General features: G+C 36.3%; 1 protein-coding gene across 12 annotated transcripts in view; it reads left to right on the top strand.

The window, feature by feature from the left end:
- CHL1 (cell adhesion molecule L1 like) overlaps positions 1 to 18,308 on the top strand; it is a 207,024-nt gene that overhangs the window by 21,217 nt on the left and 167,499 nt on the right. The gene's annotated exons all lie outside the window — the stretch shown is intronic.

Below are 18,308 nucleotides of genomic sequence, written 5' to 3'. Positions count from 1 at the left end.
ATTTTGCTATCCTGCTTTGTAGAAAGAATTTAGTGAACAATTCCGATTTTACCTCAGGATGAAAAAGTAATCATCTTTATGTTGTAAATAAGTCTGTTTGTCTTTCAAAGTAACAACAGTAAGCTTATGAAGAAAAATGTGTTTTTCATTATGATGTCAAGTTCACCACAGTTTGATATAGTCATCCAATTAAGTGATTAACAAAAAGTCATATTCTAAATTGATTCACTAATCATCAGCCATGATGTTGAAACTTATCATGTCTTCCATGCCCACATCTTTCTAAATTAGCTCAAATTAAGACATTTAATTAATTCTGTGTTGTATGTACACAGAGAGAAAGAGAGAGCGAGAGAGGGAGAGAGAGGGAGAGAGATTTAAAAACAAAACAAAATAGCTGGATTTTCCCCCCTTCAGAATTGAATAAAATTTATATATTATTTGTGTTTGAGGATTATAAATTGCTCTATTCATGAATTAGGTATCCATGATTTAATGCTCGTGTTCATAACAAAGACACATGAATGCCTGGACTAATATTGTAGAAATGGCAGCCAAAAATTCAGAGAAACATGATAATCAATGAATAGTTTATTTTAAAGTTATGATGAGATCAGTTAGCACTGATCCATTTATTGTTCTCAAGTAGGGTTTCAGTTGTCCTTTTGTTGTCCTTCCTCAAGAAAACCTTCCTGTATTTTAAGTTGCAAATTAAGAGGGAACTCAAACAGAAACCTCTGATGAGCATTAGTCCATTATATGTCTGCTCTCTTGAGGAAGCAGAGAAATTAAAAACTGCTTGATGACTGACACACAACTAATGTTTAAGTTAGCCTCTAGTACTAATATCATTGATGCTTAGCAGAGATTTGGAACCAATTAGTTTGCTGAATAAGATATTTGGTCCATTGGGTAAGAATATGAAGGCCATTTATATACTGAAGTAAATTAGGGTGTCAGAAATGTAGAGTACCACTTATGAATTTGATGATCTGTGTCATTTTGATATTAGATTAATAATAGGGTTGTTACACAAGTTAGCAAAAATAGTGAGCAAAATGTTGGTGCATCTTATACACCGAATACAGCCATTTTTGGCCTCCCGGAGCCCTGCCCTGTGTGTCCTGTTTTTGTGAAAAACGAGCCTGTTTTTCATAAAAACGGGGCATTCAGAGGCTTTGGGAGGCTTGCAAAATGTTCCTGAGGGCTGGGGAAGGCAAAAATGCCTCCATTTTTGCAAAAAATATGCAAAAAACGGGCTCATTTTTTGCAAAAACAGGGTGCGCAGGGAGTTTGGAAGGCCTACAGAGTGTTCCTGGGGGCCGGGGAGGACAAAAACTTTTTTTTTTCTTGCTTACCTCTTTGAAATCTTGGTGTGTCTTATACACCGGTGAATCTTATAGTCTGAAAAATACAGTAATAGCCACTTGTTTATTTATTATATTTCTCCACTACTCCCTGTGACTCTGGGCAGTTAGGCTGATGAAGGCACATCTTTCTCTCCAACCCCTGATACTATCTTCCAGAGTCATTATGTTTTGAGCAGAGCAGGAGAAGAATGGGAAAGCCTGGTTCTTTCAAACTGGTTTTTCCACTGTATTCTCTAACCAGCAGTAGCAGATTGGAAAGAGAGAGAGAGAGAGAGAGAGAGAGAGAGAGAGAGAGAGAGAGAGAGAGAGAGAGAGAGAGAGAGAGAGAGAGAGAGAGCACTAGCAATCTGTGTGCCATCTCTTGGCATAACTCTTCCCATGCATGCCAGTTATTGTTCAGGGGTTTGGGAGCTGCTCTATTGGAAGGACACTAAATTTTCATTCAAAAAAGCTTGACAGCTGGTAGTCAGGCTACTATTGGACCTGGGTTTAGAAGTATTTCAATAGACCAGCAAATATCCCCACCATCCCCAATAACTGACATTCATTGGCACCTTTGCTCCTGATTTTCAGGAGCACTCTTAACCCTGGTTCCATGTTGATGATATTAACTATAGGCACATTTTGTTAGTAAACAATAAACACCCAAAGAAACTCTTCAGAAAAATAAAGTAAATTTTGACAGGTAACTAAAGCCATATATCTAGTTTAAAATTTTCCACAGCTGTCACTTCAGTTCCACAAGGAAATATATTTGGGGATATATTTTTTTCCATGTTTAAAAGGAGAAAAGCGAAACAAAGTAGATAAATCCATCATTCCTCTCCCCCCGGCTTCCCCTGCTTATTGTAAATAGCAACAGTTTTTAGTAGTAGCCTTCCTGAGTCAGAAATGGGGCAGCCATTTTTATGCCAGTGTATTTGTCTGCCAATAAGGGGGTGTAACTCAGTAGGAGGGAAGATCTCTGAGAATCACATCACAAAAATATATTGTATATTTTTGACTATAAATATGTTTATAGTCTATGCAGATTAACAAAGAATGAGATCATTCTGGAGAACTGAAAAATCACTGTTTATTGATAGATGTAGAGATGATAGGGATAGAGATGATATAGTTATACAGAGATGATAGGGATAGAGCAGATAGAAATGATAGAGAGGGAAGAGAAAGATGATAGAGAAACAGATATAGAGATGATAGAGATCGGAGGGACAGATGATAGCAGTAGAGGTATAGAGATGATAGAAAGATGCCGATGATAGAGAAGATAACGAAGATCGAGATCAACTACTTATTTTTCTGTTATCCAGAATATATACTATTTCTGCACCCTAAATTCATAATTTTAGAATATTTATTCAACATTAGAACATTTGATTACCTCTAAGCACTTCAGTCTCTTCTTTCTTTGTGGCAGTCAGTGGAAGGTGATAGAGAAAATCAGTGATGCTGATTCCTCAAATAATCCTCTGAGGCCAGTGATGATGAGCCATTGTAATATACAGACGAGGACAATGATGGTTCAAATAATAAAAATATATATTGGAAATGCAAAATTATCAGGAAATGTTTTAGATAAGAGAAAAGACTGTTCATTCGCAAAGGATAATAGGTTTATGTGAGAGGATGCCATACCTGTAGAAACTGAAAAATGATTATAATTCAAGGGTCTTGAACTATATATGTGTGTGTATATGTATGTGTATATGTACACATTATTAATATATATTAATATATTCTATTAAATCTTTTTCTGATTATGGCACCAGGTGTTCTTGGAAAAAAAAACCATTCACACATAAGCATAAAAGGAGCCTCTGACATAGCTGAGGCTAGGATTCCATTAAGAACAGTGTTTTTCCCTTTGATACTGAGAGGTAATTCTTGTTTCTTCTATTTTAAATTAATAATTGCTTTATTCGTTGTTCATATGTTGTAATGGAGTTTTGACAATTAAATGGGGGAAAAAAATGTTCTTTTCAAGACAAAGATCCAAGATGTGAATGGACTCTCCAGGGATCTCATTAGAGTGCTTGCTCCCTAATAGTGTCTAGCACAACAGCCGCTCCTACCATAATCCCTCACAGTGTATTTTTCAGTTACGTTTACGCAAAATTAATAGTCTAATTTTGCAAGCAACTGGTGCAAAGAATATTGATTTTTTTTTTTTTTTTTTTTTTTTTTTTTTTTGCATATGCCTCATTTCATTTTAAGGTAGCTTTAAATTCTCAGTGCTCGTCAGAATGCCTGACACAACTTGTGCTATGCTAAAGATCAGGTCTGGTTTTACATACTGCTTTCTTATGTACTTATATTTGGGTATATATACCTCGAAACACACATTTTCTTATCTTCTTGCTGGAGATATTCACAACAGGACAGCTCACAACTAAATGCTTCCCTGGGCTTTTGCACTTTCCAACTATAGCTCTTGTTTCTGAGTCAAGCATTTATCTGGATACTTCTTTTGAAAAGCTTCTATTTAAATGCTGGATTTAACCAAGTAAAGGAAACAAGCAGGACTGGGATGGGATTGTAAAATCAATTATTTTAGGGTAAACATTATAAATGGTATGCCTGAGAACAGTGGAAATACATGCCATTTATTATTTTATACTTGAGATTGGCATATTTTAGGATTTAAGACTAACATGAACCTAAAGATTCTCAGGTTGTTTACCTCTGGTTTGGACAGCTATAGATAATAGAATTTAAACAGCAGAATGATTGCAGGAGAGCAATAATTAATATATAGCAACAAACTATAAGGAACATTTCAACTTTTAATTGCTTCTGGGTGATTTAGTAATTCCATCATTAATTAAAATGGATTTTGGTTGGTTTTCTTGGAAATGTTTCTATTTGTAATCCGGAACACCAATTTCTAGAATTTATAAGCATCCTTGTTTATTAGATTTATTGTATTGCAGTTGCACATGAAGCAGGGGTGAAATCCAGCAGGTTCTGACAGGTTCTGGAGAACTGGTAGTGGAAATTTTGAGTAGTTCAGAGAACCAGTAGCGGAAATTTTGAGTAGTTTGGAGAACTGGCAAATATCACCTGTGGCTGGTCCCAGAGTGGGGAGGGAATGGAGATTTTGCAATATCCTTCCCCTGGAGTGAGGTAGGAATGGAGATTTTGCAATATCCTTCCCCTGCAGTGGGATGGAAATGGAGATTTTGCAGTATCCTTCCCCTGCCATGCCCACCAAGCCAAGCCATGCCCACAGAACTGGTAGTAAAACAATTTGCATTTTACCATTGGCATGAAGTGAATATTTCAGATTAATTCTATTCCATAGGTCATTGTAAAAAAAACTGAAAGAGGTTTACAAAATCAGAGAGCAGAAAAATAGTACATTTAAAGATACATTAGAAGTTAATTGTTGGGAAGCAACAGAAACAATAATAAAGGATGTCTGAAATATGTCTAGTGTTGAGGTCTGGGGTGTCAGACAAATACGTTGCAGCAAATTGCAGATTGCAACACAGAAAGTAGAACCTCCCCTGAAGTTGGTGTTATCATTGAAACCATCAGTTCAGAGAATCTGGTTTTGGGTCGTTGAACAGTATGTGTTTACATACCAGCATCTGGCTCAATCATGAATGTCAGGTAGTAGAAATCTTTTAGGAAGAGATAACTTGCATGCATTAGGAGTCGGTTTGTTCTCATCATCTCTGCATACTGCACTAAATGCAGCTTCTCGATGTCCCATGGGGGAATTCCACATATAGGGCATTGTAAAATCTAATATTGAGATTAGCAGAGCATGAATGATGGGGGCCAACCTATCCTCATTCATTAATCAGACAAAGCCCTGTGCTTGATTCTGAGTCAATATAAATACAGCTTCCTCTTCAGACCACTTATGTGAATATCCCTGAGAGAACAAGGGATGGGACCAATGGACTAAGTAGTATGGCCACTATTATTCTCTACCCCAGGCATTCAGATAAATGCCTAAATAGAGCCTGTGAAATACATCTGGAAGTTTCAGGGGAAAAGGGGAACAGCGTCTGCATTGTTTTCTGAGCAATGATATGAGCAATCCAGCATGACAACCTTAATGTCAGATGGAAACTCCCTTTAGAGTTTGCTCATCAAAATACTAAATTGCTTATAGAAATACAGTTAAGCATCTGAAAATGATAGGAGACAAAAAATGGATAGCTGATACGAGGCTGCCTTCTTGACAGATTGCTGCGATATAATGTGATGCAGCAGAAAAAGAAAATCCCCGGTTCTGAATGGGCTAAATAATTTCGGTTGCTTAACACAAGAGTAGCAAGCCAAGAAAACCTGGTAAAATAACCAAGTATGTGACAGAGCCCTAGACAATGACGGCCCAAACCGTAGCCCATCTGGTCTCCAACAACTGCCACATGGTTTTATGTCATATTAAACAGGATCCATTTTGGAAACAGAACAAGGCAAAGCTACATAAAACAGGTTTTTTTTAATTCCTAATGCATTCAGAGTAGCAATTGTTCAGAACTGCAGGAAAGACGCTAAACTAAATTATTATTCATCTCCTTTTGGAATGATGCTGAAACTGCTTTTTGGAACTGGACCCAAACTAGCTCTGACATTATAACTGAGCTAGGCAGTTTGTATACCATACGGATGATCCTTGCCATTTTGGCTCTAGCCCTCTGGATGTATTCCAACAACCTGCAATAAAGATACAGGCTTCTTTATAAAGTTGTGTTCTTTTCACAAACTCTTTTGTTACCCTTAATTAAACCCATTGTTTTCAGTGAAAATGGAACTAATCAGATTTCTTTATATTATGTAGATTGAAATAAATAAAAAAAGACTTGTTTTACTTGACAGCAACAGTAGTTAGACTACTCAGAGCAAGTAAAATAATTTGTAATAAGTTTGAATAATTCAAAATGTTATGATGCAAATCCAGCCCTCATGTACTTGTGTCAATTAATGCAGGCACATTATTAATGGTATTTTGTCAAGAAGTTATAATGCACATTTTGTCATTTTTAAAAAAAATTGATTTATATGCACCCTTCTCCGGAGACTCAGGGCAGCTTACAATGTGTTAAGCAACAGCCTTCATACTTTTGTATATTTATACAAAGTCAGCTTATTGCCCCCATAATTTGGGTCCTCATTTTACCTACCTTAGAAAGGATGGAAGGCTGAGTCAACCTTGAGCCTGGTGAGATTTGAACTTGAAGTAATTGCAGGCAGCTGATGTTAATAACAGTGCTTTAGTCTGCTGTGCTACCAGACGTCTTGTACCTTGCTCCATACGTTAGAAATTCTCAATTCGTTTACACCGTATTTTCAAAAGACTTAATTTTTGGTAATGATAAGTTGGAATGGTTTGCTAGGTTTTTAAATGGTGTCTTTTTAAACTCATGGTAATTGTGACAGAAATATCAAGAAACAATATTAGTCATAGAAATAAAGAAATAAGAATAGGGAAAACAAAACAAAAGAGTGGCACATTTCAGTAGCATAATTTGGTATAGTTGTTTACCCATAAATTATGAATGTTTAAAACAGAACTGTATTGTGCATATTCAGTTAGATGTGGAGTTATTAAAATATAAAATAGGACAAGTAACAAAAACAGTAGTCTCTGTGAGCTAAAACAGGAGATCTCTATTATTTAAATACACAGTTATACCAAGAAGATTGATGATTATGGTCAGCTTAATCTAATAAAACAATAGCAGAAGGACAATTTATCTATACTGGTATCCCTATCTCTGAAGAATTTCTATTCCTTTAGGGAAAATACAATTTAAAAAACTTGCTCAATTTACATTATATATGCCCTGGATTTACAAAACAAGCAGTGAGCTTCCTTGTTTACTACAGTAAATTTTATATCATGTTTAATCATAAAAGCTATATAGTATATTCTGTTACTACTGATAACTAAGTGCACAATAAAAACATGTCATTCATTGCCTTTGAAACACTTGCTATTCATGTATTGGGAGAGGCCAAAGTCCTGTTTTTTTGCCCCTCTTAGTTCTTTTATGTACATTCTACTCTAATATGATCATGTTGTGGACTTAGAAAAAGCCTATGTATTAAACAAGAGACTAGTTCAATACAATCTGATCAAAGGGCGGTGGAAGAACAGAGGAGCAGGAAGCATATGTATTCATGTATGTGTATCTTGAAAACCCTGGGAGAGTGATAAACTAAGTTCAAAGGCTTTGCATTTAAATTGTTATATCATTCGCCTGGAGCATTTCTGGACCTGCCAAAAGGGTTTTGTAAACTGATTTGTTAAATTCTAAACTCCAAAAACCGGGCAGATCTTAACTCCCCACTCTGAACAATTTTAGATTCTTACCTTTTGGGTACATAGCACTTATTCCTATCCTTGTTGCACTAGAAGCATTTGTCAGGGTTCCAAGTAATAGTCCCATAGCAAGGAAAACTCTGAGGCAGGTAGATTCCTCAAAGAATAGCTTTATTGGATATATCATATTGGCACAGATCTGATGAAAACCGACTCTGAAGGTTCCTGCGGTTTTCACCTAATTAAAATTAAAAGTTTGTCACTTTCTCAAAACAATCAGTCACATGGTCCAATCACAGCTCCGTCTAGTTGCCTGGTGACATCACTCCTCTTTCCTCTGACCAGGTGTGAGAATGTCCTTGGTTCTCAAGAGAAAGTATTTTATTTTGACTATAAAGTCCCAATTATTTCATATCCCCTTCCCTATCCCTCAGCTCCAGTGTGGCAACACTGAAGCTCCAAGATGGTTTCGGTCAGGTCAGTTTCAGAGTTGACAGCATAGTCAGCATGTCTAAGATTAAAACAACATATATTGAACTAAGCCATAATGCTATTTTTTTTTTAAAAAAGTATAATATTTGAAACTATTTCTTATTGTCTTAGTGATTGCAGATAATGAAAATATTTCATCTTCAGACTCATCCAACTGACAATGGGAAGAATAGCTAAAAAGGAAAAAAAACTTACTTTAAATAAACAATGTATTAATGTAATGTGTGAACATACCGTAGCTACAAGTAATGCAAAAGTGACTCTATAGAATTATGTTTTTATAGCAGAATAAAGAGATTTAGGCCATGGATTTTGAGCATGCTTCAACTTCTAATTATGTCTAAAACCATCATAAAAAGTCATTACTTGCCAAAATGGCTTGGTTTTTCTTGGTTAGTTAGCTCAGTTAAGAACAATCATGAACTGAATAAACCCAAATTGTAAATTAGGTGAGTGTATACATTGCAAAATGATAAATATCTGTGACCACTATAACAGATTTTTTTCAAAGCTGTAAATTTGCTCACTTATCCCCAGTGGTTTTTAAGGTTGACCAGATGAAAGTTCATCCATCTTTATGCATTTTAATGTTCCATTATCTTAAAAAAATAACCTCGTTTTCACACAGTGAGCCATTATATACATATATAAACTGGTATTCCCTATATTAGTTTAGTGCTGTCCATAGAGAGGGATCAAAGCAGGCAAAATGGCATTTTCTTCAAGGTGATTTAAGATTGTCTCTTTTTAAATGCCTTTAATTTTTACCTTTTGGTTGTGACCCTATGGATGCCGCTGGACCTATCCAAAGTTAAGGTGAAATGTTAGCTATCCTGGCATTGCCTCCAGAATTCCATGCAATATTGATATTGGAGAATGTGAAAGGAAGGGAGCGTAACTGTACTCATGTCCCGCTTTGGGCCTTTTTTACAAAAAGAGGTTTTATAAATTGGCCACCGAAGGATCAGAATATTGCATTGATAAGCCTTTGATCTGATTCAGAGCAACTCTTTTTATGTTCTTGGATTTGTGTGCAAAACATGAGTGGGCTATGACAGCAGGCAAGGGATCAACTCAATTTTCAAATGACATAAATGGTAATCTTGACTTTCTTGATTTGGAGTGGGACTGATCTTTTAATGCTTTGGCCTTTCCTAGGGATTATCTAATATCACAAAGACCAGCCATTGTATTCTTCTGCTGCCTCCAATATTCCTTCCTGTACATTTTCTTGCAAATCCAACTTCTGAGCGGGAAGGATTTGGGAACCTTGGGAAAACTGTGTATTCGGAGATTCCCTTGTTTAGAATAAAGTGGCTGATAAAAGGCTTTAATTTAGACCTATAATACAACCTGCCATTACTTTGCAAAGAAAAATAATCAGTGAAGCTACTGATTTGGCTATAATGATAGCAAAACTAAAAGCAACAAAAACAACAATAGAATTTAGAATAACAGAGTTGGAAGGGACCTTGGAGGTCTTCTAGTCCAACCCCCTGCTTAGGCAGGAAACCCTACACCACTTCAGACAAATGGTTATCCAACATTTTCTTAAAAATTTCCAGTGTTGGAGTATTCACAATTTCTGGAGGCAAGTTGTTCCACTGGTTAATTGTTCTAACTGTCAGGAAATTTCTTCTTAGTTCTAGGTTGCTTCTCTCCTTGATTAGTTTACATCCATTGCTTCTTGCCCTGCCATCGGGTGCTTTGGAGAATAGCTTGACTCCGTCTTCTTTGTGGCAACTCCTGAGATATTGGAACACTGCTATCATGTCACCCCAGTCCTTCTTTTCATTAAAGTAGGCACACTCAGTTCCTGCAACCGTTCTTCATATGTTTTAACCTCCAGTCCTCTAATCATCTTTATTGCTCTTCTCTGCACTCTTTCTAAAGTCTCCATATCTTTTTTACATTGTGAGGACCAAAACTGTAATAGAGGAATAGGCTTCATGGAAGCAAGGTTTTATACAACTGTATTGTACAAATTATTATTTTTTCATTAAAATCAGGATGAAAGTTGTTGGTTAAAATTGATTTTGGGGTGTGTGACAAGCAGAGTTGTTTTTGTGTTATTTTTAAAGTAAATCTAAAGAAAAATAGTCAAATAATTTGCAGTAAGTATATGTATATGTGTGTGATGAGATACGTATGAGATTCATATGTATGTGTTTCCCTGCATTAATAATTAATTTGGATTTACATTTAGTTAATAACTAGTACCTTAAAAAAATATGTAAAAATGTTCTTCCCTTCAAAATAATCCAGGACTCATGTATTTCTCTATCCATTATTTTGGTTTATTATGGAATAAATACATTTAAACTGTTCTCTGTCTTGGTATTTGCATGAGACTGTGTGGGAACAAAAATGAATAATAATGAATGAATTATTCAGTACCCATAAATATCACCGGAGTAATTGATTTTTATCACAGTTCTAAATTACTTGTCAGGCCAAAATGATGGGTGAAACGTAAGTTCTTAATCCATGGCTGAAGTCAGGTTTGATTAAGGATTTTACTATTCATTCCTGGAAAACATTTTTCAAAAGTAGTACTATAGTAAGCATGTGCTTGTATCTAAATTCCAGCATTAAATATATGCACAAAGTTTTTGTCTAGTTTTGCCACTAATATATAGCATCCAAGTTTATTTGACACAAATAATATATTTCCTTAGAATTGAAATTTAAAATGTACAGCAACAATATTTATACTATAATGTGATTATGGATGACAAAGCTTCAACATATTTTCTTTTTATTACTCTTAAAAGATGTGCCCTGCATATCCAGTACCAATCAGCAATTCCAGGCAACTTTCAGACTAACACATAAAAACCACAGGTCTACAAATTCTTACCTAAAATTACCATGTAGGAACTACAGCTGCACAAAATAAAATGAAAACTCTCCAGGAAAGCTGTTTTTCTTCTCAGGTTAAGGTTTTAAAAAGGCTTGTTTTCTTTTCTTTTCTTTTTAAATGAAAGCCTGGTAAAATACAAATGTTTAGCTTAGTTTTGGAATGAAAATCAGGTAGAAGCAAGCAAGCCCTCCTGCGATAGAATGATTCCAAGTGAAGGTGATCCTACGAAAACAAATTCTCCCTTTGACTTACATCCACCAGGCAATCCTCTACTTGCAACCATTTGTTTAGTGACCATTTGAAGTTACAGTGGCACTGAAAAAAGTGACTTATGACCCTTTTTCACACTTAAGACTACTGTAGAGGGACGCCGTGGCTAAGATGCTGAGCTTGTCGATTGAAAGGTCGGCAGTTCGGCAGTTCGAATCCTAGTGCCGTGTAACAGAGTGACTTGTCGTTACTTGTCCCAGCTTCTGCCGACCTAGCAGTTTGAAAGCACATAAAAAATGTGAGTAGAAAAATAGATACCACTTTGGTGGGAAGGTAACAGCATTCCATGCGCCTTTGACATTTAGTCATGCTGGCTACATGACCATGGAGATGTCTTCAGACAGTGTTGGCTCTTCGGCTCTATGGCTTAGAAATGGAGATGAGTACCACTCCTAGAGCCGGAAATGACTAGCACACATGTGTGAGGGGAAACTTTACCTTTACCTTTAGCATCTCCATGGTCATTTGTTCAACATTCAGAAGCTTGGCAACTGCCATGTATTTATGATTGTTGCTGTGTCCCAGGATTGTGTGACCACCATCTGATAAGCAGACAATGGGGAAGCCACACTCACTTAACAACCGTTTTACTAAGTTAACAACTGCAGTGATTCACTTAACAACTGTGGCAAGAAAGCTCATAAAATGGGCTCATAACACTCACTTAACAACTGTCTTGCTTAACAATGGAAATTTTGGCTCAGTTCTGGTCATAAGTGAAGAATTACCTGTAATGTAATTCTCATAAGGTACCAGGTAAGAGTATTCAGTGATTATCTCAATAATTGGGACAGGCAGTCAAGAGATGTTTCATGTGTCATCCAAGTGGCTTTCTCCTCCTCCTGCTGCCAGATATCTTTCGGGACAGAGACAGATACTCCATTACATTTTTTTTCTCCAAATATTCAAGAAATATTCTTCAAATTTCTTCAAATATTCTTTCTGTATCTGGAAAGAATTGTATTCTTTACCAAGTCATGTTTTCTACCAAAAGTCTCAAGTTTCTTAATCTGAGTGAGGGTACCATGAAAGAAGAAATCACCTCTGATCGCTGCCAAAATCTGTACATGATATGAACTATCTGAAGAATAGAAACACCCTATAGCAATTGAACATGTGGGAATGAAGAAGATCAGCCCACTATAAACAAACAGAATCTGTTGCTTTGAGGGTTGGGGATATAGATGGCCTTGTCTCTGGAGACTGTATTCTTGGTGGGGCCCAAGAAAAATAAATAAAATCAAAATCAGGACAAAAGCAAATTTTGATTCCATTTAAATTTAATATTAACTAAATATCAATACTCCCCATTATTTGCTTTATAATATGAAATATTACAGCTTGATGGACATTTTTGTGGGACAATATCTCTGGCTTCATGCAGCTTTTCAGTCACAGATTGTAGAACTCTGATGCACTTCTTCCAGCCCTCTTTATAGCAATCACAATTAAGAGTGACACATAAAATAATTTGCTCTCTTACAGCATTAAGTTGCTAGCACTAAATAATGGTTTTTTAACTTCCTAGTTTCCCAAGTCTTTGTGTGCCTTCTCACAAAATTTGCAACAGATACAAATATAATAACTTATTTCTCTTTTTATCCAATTGACCACAAAGGACATTAGGAACAGAGAAAGCACACAAGATACTTTCCCTTTCTTGTCTTGCATCTGCTTTGTTTTCTCTTCTTTGGAAGACTAATATCTTTAAGCTTTTCTCTTTATCAGCCTGATTTCTATAGGGTCTTCCCATCCCTTCCCATTTAATCAGCTCTAGCTTAACATACCCACCCATTCTTTTCTCTTAAAAAAAGAGCCCATTGTTTATTAATTAACATTTCATTGTTCTTTTCACATACTTAATGTAGAGGGGCTTCACCAAAACTACCAGCTGAATGTCAGCAAAATTTAGGTAGCTAGGGAAATAAATGTATCAGTTAAATACATATGTGCATTCTTCCCTGTTTCAAATCGGTGATTTTCTCTATGCCAGGGAAATATTATAACTACTATATTATGGAAATCCTTTTTTTACTACAACAGTTTCAAAAGTAATAAGAGGCGGTGCAGCAGACATTGACTCAAATGAGAGGGCATTCCTCAGTCTATTTACTTGAGAAAGTGAAGTATAGCAGGCAAATCAGACAACAAGGTTTGAGTCAACAAGGTTGGAAAATAATATTTTCAACTTGCTATTGGAAAATATGGACATTTCATGTAGACTGAAGGTGGATAGAAGATAACTTAATCCATTCTTGCCCCTAGGGTTGCTTGGTGGTCCATACCAAGGTCAAGGTAAATATGCCCTTAATGGGTCTGCTTAAAATACTTTTAAGGTTTTTAACTCACTTGAAGTTGGATGAATTCACCCAGTCTCCAGTTTAAAATCCTCCACAGATTACTTAGCTAGAATATGCAGTAAAGTGTTCTGGAAAGGGCAAGAAATCATGTTATATGTCAAAAAAGGGAACTAAAGGTCAGTGTGGTGTAATGATTTTAAATGAGTGAAACTGATGAGTTCTATCAAGGGTCCTTCTAGCCCAAGTGATGGAAAAACTATAAAACCTTATTTTTACTGGTTCTTAAGAAATACACTCATGTTCATTCATCTTCCTCAAAATGCTTCACAATGTATTATTTGCTTCTAATTCTAAAAATAATTTAAATCTACATTATTGTCTGTATCTGTCATCATGTACATCATTTTACCTGTCCCTAAGTTCATTTTGTAACTTCTGATTTCTCTCTTTCGCTCTGTGTGCATTTGAGTGGTGGAACATTAGACTTGCCATCCTAGAAATTGGGTTTGGATGATGATCTTAATTAAACTGCACTTGAAAAGGATTTTGGGGGATGCTGCAGAAGTGGCTTGACTAACGAACATATAATTTGAAAACCTCTGAACTTATTTCTACAAAAAAAAAATGTCATTTTTCTGCCTATGGAACCAATTACAATTTAACTTTTCTGCAGCTGTCATCCCATTCTGAAAAAGTCACTGCACTATTAGATATTCATGGTTTATGTAAACAGGAGAGCAATGCTCCAAGTATCCTGACTTGACAGCACAGGATCCAGTGTGATTCAGTAACAGCTACTGTCTAGAGCATGGGTGTCAAACTGTCAGTTGCTGTCACGTGACATTTCATGATGTTTTCTCCCTTCACAGACCTGGGGTGGGGGATGGCCTGCGCATGATGCATCTGGACTGCAGGCCGCCAGTTTGACACCCCTGGTCTAGAGTAGCTGACAGTATTCTGGGGAATTCTGGGAACTGAAGTCCACACATCTTAAAGTTGCCCAGATTGAAAAATACTGTTCTGGAATCATGCATGCTGAATCTTCTTTACAGAATAACAGAGTTGGAAGGGACCTTGGAGGTCTTCTAGTCTTGGCTGTGGGACTAATTGTAAAGTAAGTTGGGTGATACTTGCTGATATTTGGTACATAAATAAAGAAACAGTCGGCAACAAATATCTTTTCCAATATTATCACAGTGCTTTCATAATAAACTTGATGAGGATAGTGTTAGATTATAGTAAACTGTATTTTAGTAAGTCATTCCATTAATTCATTTTATCCTCAGTGATCGACACAAGAGTTAAGTCATGTCATATGTGAAATTTAACCAAGTGAATTCCAGCATTTTAGGCTGGAATTGTACTAACCATGGATTTAAACCTAATGCTTTCAATATAAAAAGCAGCTGCTATGCTGCTAAATTTGGTGCAAGTGCTTAATATGTTGCCTTACAACAGGGCTGTCAAACTCGTGGCCCATGTGCTGGATGTGTCACATGCTGGCCATACCCATGCCAGGTTTAGCAAAGGGGGGGAAAAGTCCTGATATGTCACGTGACGCCGCTGTGACACCTTGAGTTTGACACCCCTGCCTTACAACAATCATGCAAGGAAAGTCTGTAAATTAGTATTGATAGTACCATTTTCAAAAGAGAAGACAAGTTAAATTGAGAGAAAATATCTTGCTTGAAACCAATCATTTAACAATAGACAGGGGTTTCTAGTGCCAAATGTCCTGACTCATATCTCAGTCTCTTCCAGCATGATATCTCTTGGGCTGTCATTGATTCCTGCATTATTGCTGAACCTCTGAGAATATAATTTTTTTTTTTTTAATTATTCCATGCACTGAATTAAATGGATTAAAAAAGAAAAAGCAATAGGTACCCAGGATGGTGCATTATAGTATTTAAGGTGTTGAACTGATATCATGGAGGTCCAGATTAAGGTTTATCTTAAAACATGAAAGACACTTGTTGACTTTGGGGCAAACACTGACATGTGTACTTACTCACTAACAATGAGTAAATGGAAGAATGTTAAGAACATTATATTATTTATTTATTTATCATGGTTAGTAGCAAAGTGTGTCTGTCTACTTCGATTCTAGAAATGAGAAAGAAGTCATAATTACTGGAAGATTATTACTAAACAATAGCAAATGAATGGCAATGCAAAATGTTTAAAAGGGGGATTAAAAAAGGTCTGTCAGTCCAGGAAGATATGAAAGTCTACCTCCATATTCATGTTACTTCTACTGAAATTTTCAGTACCTAGGATACTTATGACTGATTTTTAATTCATTTGAATGGGGCTATATGATGACTATTCTGAATATGGTTTAAGAATAATATGTCAGGCACAAAAGACCAGATTCACACGCGGAGGTTCAATTTAACTGATTTATTGCTAAAAAACCTATGCATAGGAATCTTCTCAACTAATGGTCAACATCCGCTTAGAGTTAGATAAGAGTCAGCAGCAGTCAAGGAATGCTAGACTTTGTGGCTACATAGAGATTCTAGGCTGATCCCTCATTTTACCTCTCCCCCTGGCTTTGCCAATACTTCTCCTACATCAGGGTGTCAAACTCATTGCTTGCAGGCTGGATGTGTCATGTGCTGGCCACACCCTGCTCAATCTAGCAAAGGGGGAAAAAGTCACGATACATCACATGACGACGCTGTGATGACATGAGTTTGACACCCCTGTCTTACATCTATACTTCATTTCAGTGAGATCATTGTAGTTTGGTATTATCAAAACCCTTTCATTATCCAAGATTTCAGGCAAGAGTCTTTTCTAGCCTTCCAGACAATGATGGGATTTATATATACAAAGAGATGTAGTATCTTTGAGCCACAATCATTTACCAGATCTAGCTAGGATGAACATATTTCTGAATCATGATCTATAATTTGTTCCAATTAATAAGAGAAGTTGCTTTTTTTTGTGTGTGTGTGGCCAGGTCTTCTTATAGGCAAAGCCTGATAAGAATGCTATCCTAGTGTCATGATGTATTATCTGAATTGAAAGAAAAACTGCTAAATTTGTAGAGTGTTGTAGAAGAACAATGCTTATCTTCTATTAAAAACCCAAGGGTGGTTTTTAATAGCAGGGGAGGGAATGGCAAAACGTTCTAACGTAACCAATACCTTAAGGGTCATGGACATCAGTGAGACTCGTAGATGGATATTTTTCCTCATTATACAAGGGCTGATTGAGTATCGGTGTACCACAAACTATGGCTTGTAATAAAGCAAAAGCCATATGTTGTAACTCTTCTGGTTTCTGTCAATATAATTAGTGGTTATGTTCTTTTGTTTTCAAAGTCCCACTGCCATAAATAAGTAGTAGACTAAAAGCATGCTTTAAACAATCCCATTACAAGTTACTGTATCTTTATTTTATTTTTGCTAATAGGCCTGTAAGTGATTTAGGCCATGTCATTATCATGTTAATCAAGTTAAGGTAGATAGCTTCTATGTTTTGCCTGCAGGAAGAAACTTTTAAAAACAAGTAGATCTGGATAAAATCTAACCTAAGCAGACCTAATTTGACAAGCAGACTGTGCAAGTGACCTATTCAGTTTGCACTCCAAGCCACTTACATTTCAAACTTGATTTCAATTAGGAACCTCTAGAAAACTTTCAGTGATGGGAAGCTTCTGTTTCATTCCACCTTATATATACTGTATATTAAAAAATCCAAAGCTTTTGTCATCTGCTACACTTGTGGAACACTTGAAGTAGAAATCCACATTCTGCCTTCCTGGGACCATTCAAATAAAATGGAGGATTGGTAGCTATATTTTAGTCTTGAAATTAAAATGAAAAGGTCTGTTCGTTCATGAAGGTTTAGAAAACCTATATAGTACTAGTCATGTGGGTGGCACAATAGCTCAGTAGTTAAGATTCTGGGCTTGTCAGCTGGAAAGCCAGCAGCCCGGGTTCAAATCCTAAGCATTACATAATGAGGTGAGCTCCCAGTACTCAACCCAGGTCCTGCCAACCTAGCAGTTTGAAAGAATGAAAATAGAGTAGATAAATAGGTACCATATTTTCATGCTGGCCACATGTTGATGGAAGCATCTTTCAGACAACTCAGGCTCCCTTGGCTGAGAATTGGAGATGAGCACTGCCCTCTTGAGTCAGTCACAACTGTAAGGGGAAAACCTTTAAACGTGTATTAGTCATGTAATAGTTCCACTAAGTATTGTATTAGGAAGGTTCAGATCTACCCTCAGTCTAAAAAACTTACTGGGTGATTTTGGATCAGTTATGGTTTACCTCTAAAGTTCACTGGAAAAGTAGAATGCTAGATGGGTCACCATAAGGTTTTGGAAGAAATAAATTAACAAAATACAGTATTTAATAGAAGCTGCCTAAACCGAAAGCTTCTGGGCTACATAATTCCCTCCTCCCCCCAAAAAAAATTAGGTATGAGAGTTGGCACTGTATTACAATTTTTCAAAAAATAACATAGGCTAAGGGTGAACCTTAAGTATAAAAATCAAGTATAGGCGTTGCCCACATATGGTAGTCCATACTGTTGTATATGTTGGGTAAACTAGAGATTCCCAGGATCTACCACAACAAGTAGATTTGCAACCAGAAACATGTAAACTAATTCATATAACTATCTCCATAGCTGAAAATTTGGAAACAAAGAGTTTGCATTGTGAGTATGCATGAAATGAATATTTTTGTTTTGTTTTGAACCCCACACAC

This window comes from Pantherophis guttatus, chromosome 2 (assembly GCF_059756535.1).
Source record: "Pantherophis guttatus breed Tessera chromosome 2, ASM5975653v1, whole genome shotgun sequence".
NCBI lineage: Eukaryota > Metazoa > Chordata > Lepidosauria > Squamata > Colubridae > Pantherophis > Pantherophis guttatus.
This window is presented reverse-complemented; position numbering and strand designations above follow the sequence as displayed.